Source organism: Oncorhynchus gorbuscha, linkage group LG07 (assembly GCF_021184085.1).
Source record: "Oncorhynchus gorbuscha isolate QuinsamMale2020 ecotype Even-year linkage group LG07, OgorEven_v1.0, whole genome shotgun sequence".
Classification (NCBI taxonomy): domain Eukaryota; kingdom Metazoa; phylum Chordata; class Actinopteri; order Salmoniformes; family Salmonidae; genus Oncorhynchus; species Oncorhynchus gorbuscha.
In genome coordinates this window covers 38,275,724-38,281,119 of record NC_060179.1, presented here as the reverse complement: position 1 = coordinate 38,281,119, position 5,396 = coordinate 38,275,724, and positions in this window count along the sequence as shown.

The following is a 5,396-nucleotide window of genomic DNA, read 5'->3' as shown; positions in this document are numbered from 1 at the left end:
CTCTCAAGAACAACAAGGTAATTAGGAGAAGTATCCAAAACAGAATTACTGTAAATTGCACTAATGTTGACATTTACTTAGGGCTGAGTAGTATACTGTATTTTACTATAACACATACAGGTATTGATGCAAGGACCGGTTTGTGTTTCTATATGACCTTTTATAACAGTTAAGACTGACCACATAAAGTCATCTGGTCAATTGTTTGGTCAATTTTTATTTTACTTGAGTAGTGGCAAATATATATTTTTCACCCGTCTGATTCATGCCTGTCTGAGTGAACTATTCCATTGCGGAGACGGCACACCAGTAGTACATTACCGTTTCTGTCTGATTATTTTAGCTTACCATCATCACTGTGGCATGTCTCAACGTAGTTTATTTCTTCACCTCAAACAGCAAGTAAACAAAAGTCTTTATAGCCATTGAGAATGACAATAGTTCAACTTGGGGGGTGTAATGCTCTATTCCGGTGGGAACAGCATAAAAAAGGCCTACATGATTACTTTTTTATCCTTAGCCTACAGCTGCCTACAGCTGCATGTCAGGAGCTCACTGGCGCAGGAAACTGAGGGCCCAGAATATCTTATACTTTGTAAGTTTGCTAACATGAGCTTCGGGGACTAAGTTTAAATTGTTGAAATAATGTTTCAAGTTCCTCGCAGACAGGCCATGTGTAGCCAATGTGATTTTGGATATTCATTTTTTTTTTTATATTAAAAATCAGGATATTGTTCACATGCAAGAATACTTAAATATATAGGCAAGTTTAAAAGTGTCATTTTCATTTAGATAGTATTTTGATTAACCACATGACATTGATTTTGAGAAGATTTGATTATAAATTAAATCACTGTTCCACAAAAATGTGGATTTGAAAATCAGTAGAAGTGGTACGAAAACTTGGCACTCCGAATTGAATAAGTTGCCGAACCCTGGTGTAGCCCATTCCCGGCAATTTCAGGAGCATAATGGAAGAACCTGCAAAGGACAGCAGCAAAGGGGGGGGCATCAGACAAGCTCAGTATTCAAACATAGCGTGTTGATCTATGGAAAAATACATACAAATTTAGACCAATCAACAAGAAAATTTATTTTTGCTGGGAACGGCCCTACAGTATGTCAATGTTTGGTTTGTTAAATGTGATAACTTGGCAGAGTGGCGTATGTCAATTTTTGTTTTTGCTACTTGAATCTGCTTCTTGAATCTGCTTCTTAATATAAATCCACAAGCATATAGTGTATCTTACTGTCTTGTCTGCAAACTGCAAGTTTATCTTCGCAGGTTGTGGCTAAAATAAATTGTGTTAGACACTAAAGCTAATTGCTATTTAGCTGGCTAGCTAGTTCACCAACTGTACAAGAGTCAGAGAAAACGTAGCTAGCTAATACAGCCTGAAACCAGTGCTCGTGTATGCTTAAATAAGAACGTTGGAACGATATCCTATAAAATCAGAGGGATAGGCGAAGCCTGAATGGGTTAGCTACAGAATTAGAGTCTCCTGGTTAACACTGACCGAAACTTTGGTTCCTACCCGGTCATGTCAAACAATGTTGTCAAAGTGCTGTCCACTATATTCTAACAATAGAAATTTACATTTAAGTCATTTAGTAGACTCTCTTATCCAGAGCGACTTACAAATTGGTGCATTCACCTTATGACATCCAGTGGAACAGCCACTTTACAATAGTGCATCTAAATATTTTAAGGGGGGGGTGAGAAGGATTACTTTATCCTATCCTAGGTATTCCTTAAAGAGGTGGGGTTTCAGGTGTCTCCGGAAGGTGGTGATTGACTCCGCTGTCCTGGCGTCGTGAGGGTTCCATGGTCTTTTGGGCCAACTGGAAGCCAGTGGAGTTTGTTCCACCATTGATTGGGGAGCCAGAGCAGCGAACAGTTTTGACTGGGCTGAGCGGGAACTGTACTTCCTCAGTGGTAGGGAGGCAAGCAGGCCAGAGGTGGATGAACGCAGTGCCCTTATTTGGGTGTAGGGCATGATCAGAGCCTGGAGGTACTGAGGTGCCGTTCCCCTCACAGCTCCGTAGGCAAGCACCATGGTCTTGTAGCGGATGCGAGCTTCAACTGGAAGCCAGTGGAGAGAGCGGAGGAGCGGGGTGACGTGAGAGAACTTGGGAAGGTTGAACACTAGACGGGCTGCGGCGTTCTGGATGAGTTGTAGGGGTTTAATGGCACAGGCAGGGAGCCCAGCCAACAGCGAGTTGCAGTAATCCAGACTGGAGATGACAAGTGCCTGGATTAGGACCTGCGTCGCTTCCTGTGTGAGGCAGGGTCGTACTCTGCGGATGTTGTAGAGCATGAACCTACAGGAACGGGCCACCGCCTTGATGTTAGTTGAGAACGACAGGGTGTTGTCCAGGATCACGCCAAGGTTCTTGGCGCTCTGGGAGGAGGACACAATGGAGTTGTCGACCGTGATGGCGAGATCATGGAACGGGCAGTCCTTCCCCGGGAGGAAGAGCAGCTCCGTCTTGCCGAGGTTCAGCTTGAGGTGGTGATCCGTCATCCACACTGATATGTCTGCCAGACATGCAGAGATGCGATTCGCCACCTGGTCATCAGAAGGGGGAAAGGAGAAGATTAATTGTGTGTCGTCTGCATAGCAATGATAGGAGAGACCATGTGAGGTTATGACAGAGCCAAGTGACTTGGTGTATAGCGAGAATAGAAGAGGGCCAAGAACAGAGCCCTGGGGGACACCAGTGGTGAGAGCGCGTGGTGAGGAGACAGATTCTCGCCACGCCACCTGGTAGGAGCGACCTGTCAGGTAGGACGCAATCCAAGCGTGGGCCGCGCCGGAGATGCCCAACTCGGAGAGGGTGGAGAGGAGGATCTGATGGTTCACAGTATCGAAGGCAGCCGATAGATCTAGAAGGATGAGAGCAGAGGAGAGAGAGTTAGCTTTAGCAGTGCGGAGCGCCTCCGTGATACAGAGGAGAGCAGTCTCAGTTGAATGACTAGTCTTGAAACCTGACTGATTTGGATCAAGAAGGTCATTCAGAGAGAGATAGCGGGAGAGCTGGCCAAGGACGGCACGTTCAAGAGTTTTGGAGAGAAAAGAAAGAAGGGATACTGGTCTGTAATTGTTGACATCGGAGGGATCGAGTGTAGGTTTTTTCAGAAGGGGTGCAACTCTCGCTCTCTTGAAGACGGAAGGGACGTAGCCAACGGTCAGGGATGAGTTGATGAGCGAGGTGAGGTAAGGGAGAAGGTCTCCGGAAATGGTCTGGAGAAGAGAGGATACGGTCGAGCGGGCAGGTTGTTGGGCGGCCGGCAGTCACAAGACGCGAGATTTCATCTGGAGAGAGAGGGGAGAAAGAGGTCAGAGCACAGGGTAGGGCAGTGTGAGCAGAACCAGCGGTGTCGTTTGACTTAGCAAACGAGGATCGGATGTCGTCGACCTTTTCAAAATGGTTGACGAAGTCATCTGCAGAGAGGGAGGAGGGGGGGGAGGGGGAGGATGATTCAGGAGGGAGGAGAAGGTGGCAAAGAGCTTCCTAGGGTTAGAGGCAGATGCTTGGAATTTAGAGTGGTAGAAAGTGGCTTTAGCAGCAGAGACAGAGGAGGAAAATGTAGAGAGGAGGGAGTGAAAGGATGCCAGGTCCGCAGGGAGGCGAGTTTCTCCATTTCCGCTCGGCTGCCCAGAGCCCTGTTCTGTGAGCTCGCAATGAGTCATCGAGCCACGGAGCGGGAGGGGAGGACCGAGCCGGCCTGGAAGATAGGGGACATAGAGAGTCAAAGGATGCAGAAAGGGAGGAGAGGAGGGTTGAGGAGGCAGAATCAGGAGATAGGTTGGAGAAGGTTTGAGCAGAGGGAAGATATGATAGGATGGAAGAGGAGAGAGTAGCGGGGGAGAGAGAGCGAAGGTTGGGACGGCGCGATACCATCCGAGTAGGGGCAGTGTGGGAAGTGTTGGATGAGAGCGAGAGGGAAAAGGATACAAGGTAGTGGTCGGAGACTTGGAGGGGAGTTGCAATGAGGTTAGTGGAAAAACAGCATCTAGTAAAGATGAGGTCGAGCGTATTGCCTGCCTTGTGAGTAGGGGGGGAAGGTGAGAGGGTGAGGTCAAAAGAGGAGAGGAGTGGAAAGAAGGAGGCAGAGAGGAATGAGTCAAAGGTAGACGTGGGGAGGTTAAAGTCGCCCAGAACTGTGAGAGGTGAGCCGTCCTCAGGAAAGGAGCTTATCAAGGCATCAAAGCTCATTGATGAACTCTCCGAGGGGACCTGGAGGGCGATAAATGATAAGGATGTTAAGCTTGAAAGGGCTGGTAACTGTGACAGCATGAAATTCAAAGGAGACGATAGACAGATGGGTAAGGGGAGAAAGAGAGAATGACCACTTGGGAGAGATAAGGATCCCGATGCCACCACCCCGCTGACCAGAAGCTCTCGGGGTGTGCGAGAACACGTGGGCGGACGAAGAGAGAGCAGTAGGAGTAGCAGTGTTATCTGTGGTGATCCATGTTTCTGTCAGTGCTAAGAAGTCGAGGGACTGGAGGGAGGCATAGGCTGAGATGAACTCTGCCTTGTTGGCTGCAGATCGGCAGTTCCAGAGGCTACCGGAGACCTGGAACTCCACGTGGGTCGTGCGCGCTGGGACCACCAGATTAGGGTGGCAGCGGCCACGCGGTGTGGAGCGTTTGTATGGTCTGTGCAGAGAGGAGAGAACAGGGATAGACAGACACATAGTTGACAGGCTACAGAAGAGGCTACGCTAATGCAAGGAGATTGGAATGACAAGTGGACTACATGTCTCCAATGTTCAGAAAGTTAAGCTTACGTAGCAAGAATCTTAGACTAAAATGATTAAAATGATACAGTACGGCTGAAGTAGGCTAGCTGGCAGTGGCTGCGTTGTTGACTTTGTAGGCTAGCTGGCAGTGGCTGCGTTGTTGACACTACACTAATCAAGTCGTTCCGTTGAGTGTAATAGTTTCTACAGTGCTGCTATTCGGGGGCTAGCTGGCTAGCTAGCAGTGTTGATTACGTTACGTTGCGTTAAAAGAACGACAATAGCTGGCTAGCTAACCTAGAAAATCGCTCTAGACTACACAATTATCTTTGATACACAGACGGCTATGTAGCTAGCTATGTAGCTAGCTACGATCAAACAAATCAAACCGTTGTGCTGTAATGAAATGAAATGAAAAATGTGATACTACCTGTGGAGCGAAGCGGAATGCGACCGGGTTGTTGAGTGCGGAAGTTCTATTCAGTAGACGTTGGTTAGCTGTTGGCTAGCGAGCAGTGTCTCCTACGTTAAGGACGACAAATAGCTGGCTAGCTAACCTCGGTAAATTAAGATAATCACTCTAAGACTACACGCTCTAAACTACACAATTATCTTGGATACGAAGACAGCAAAGACAACTATGTAG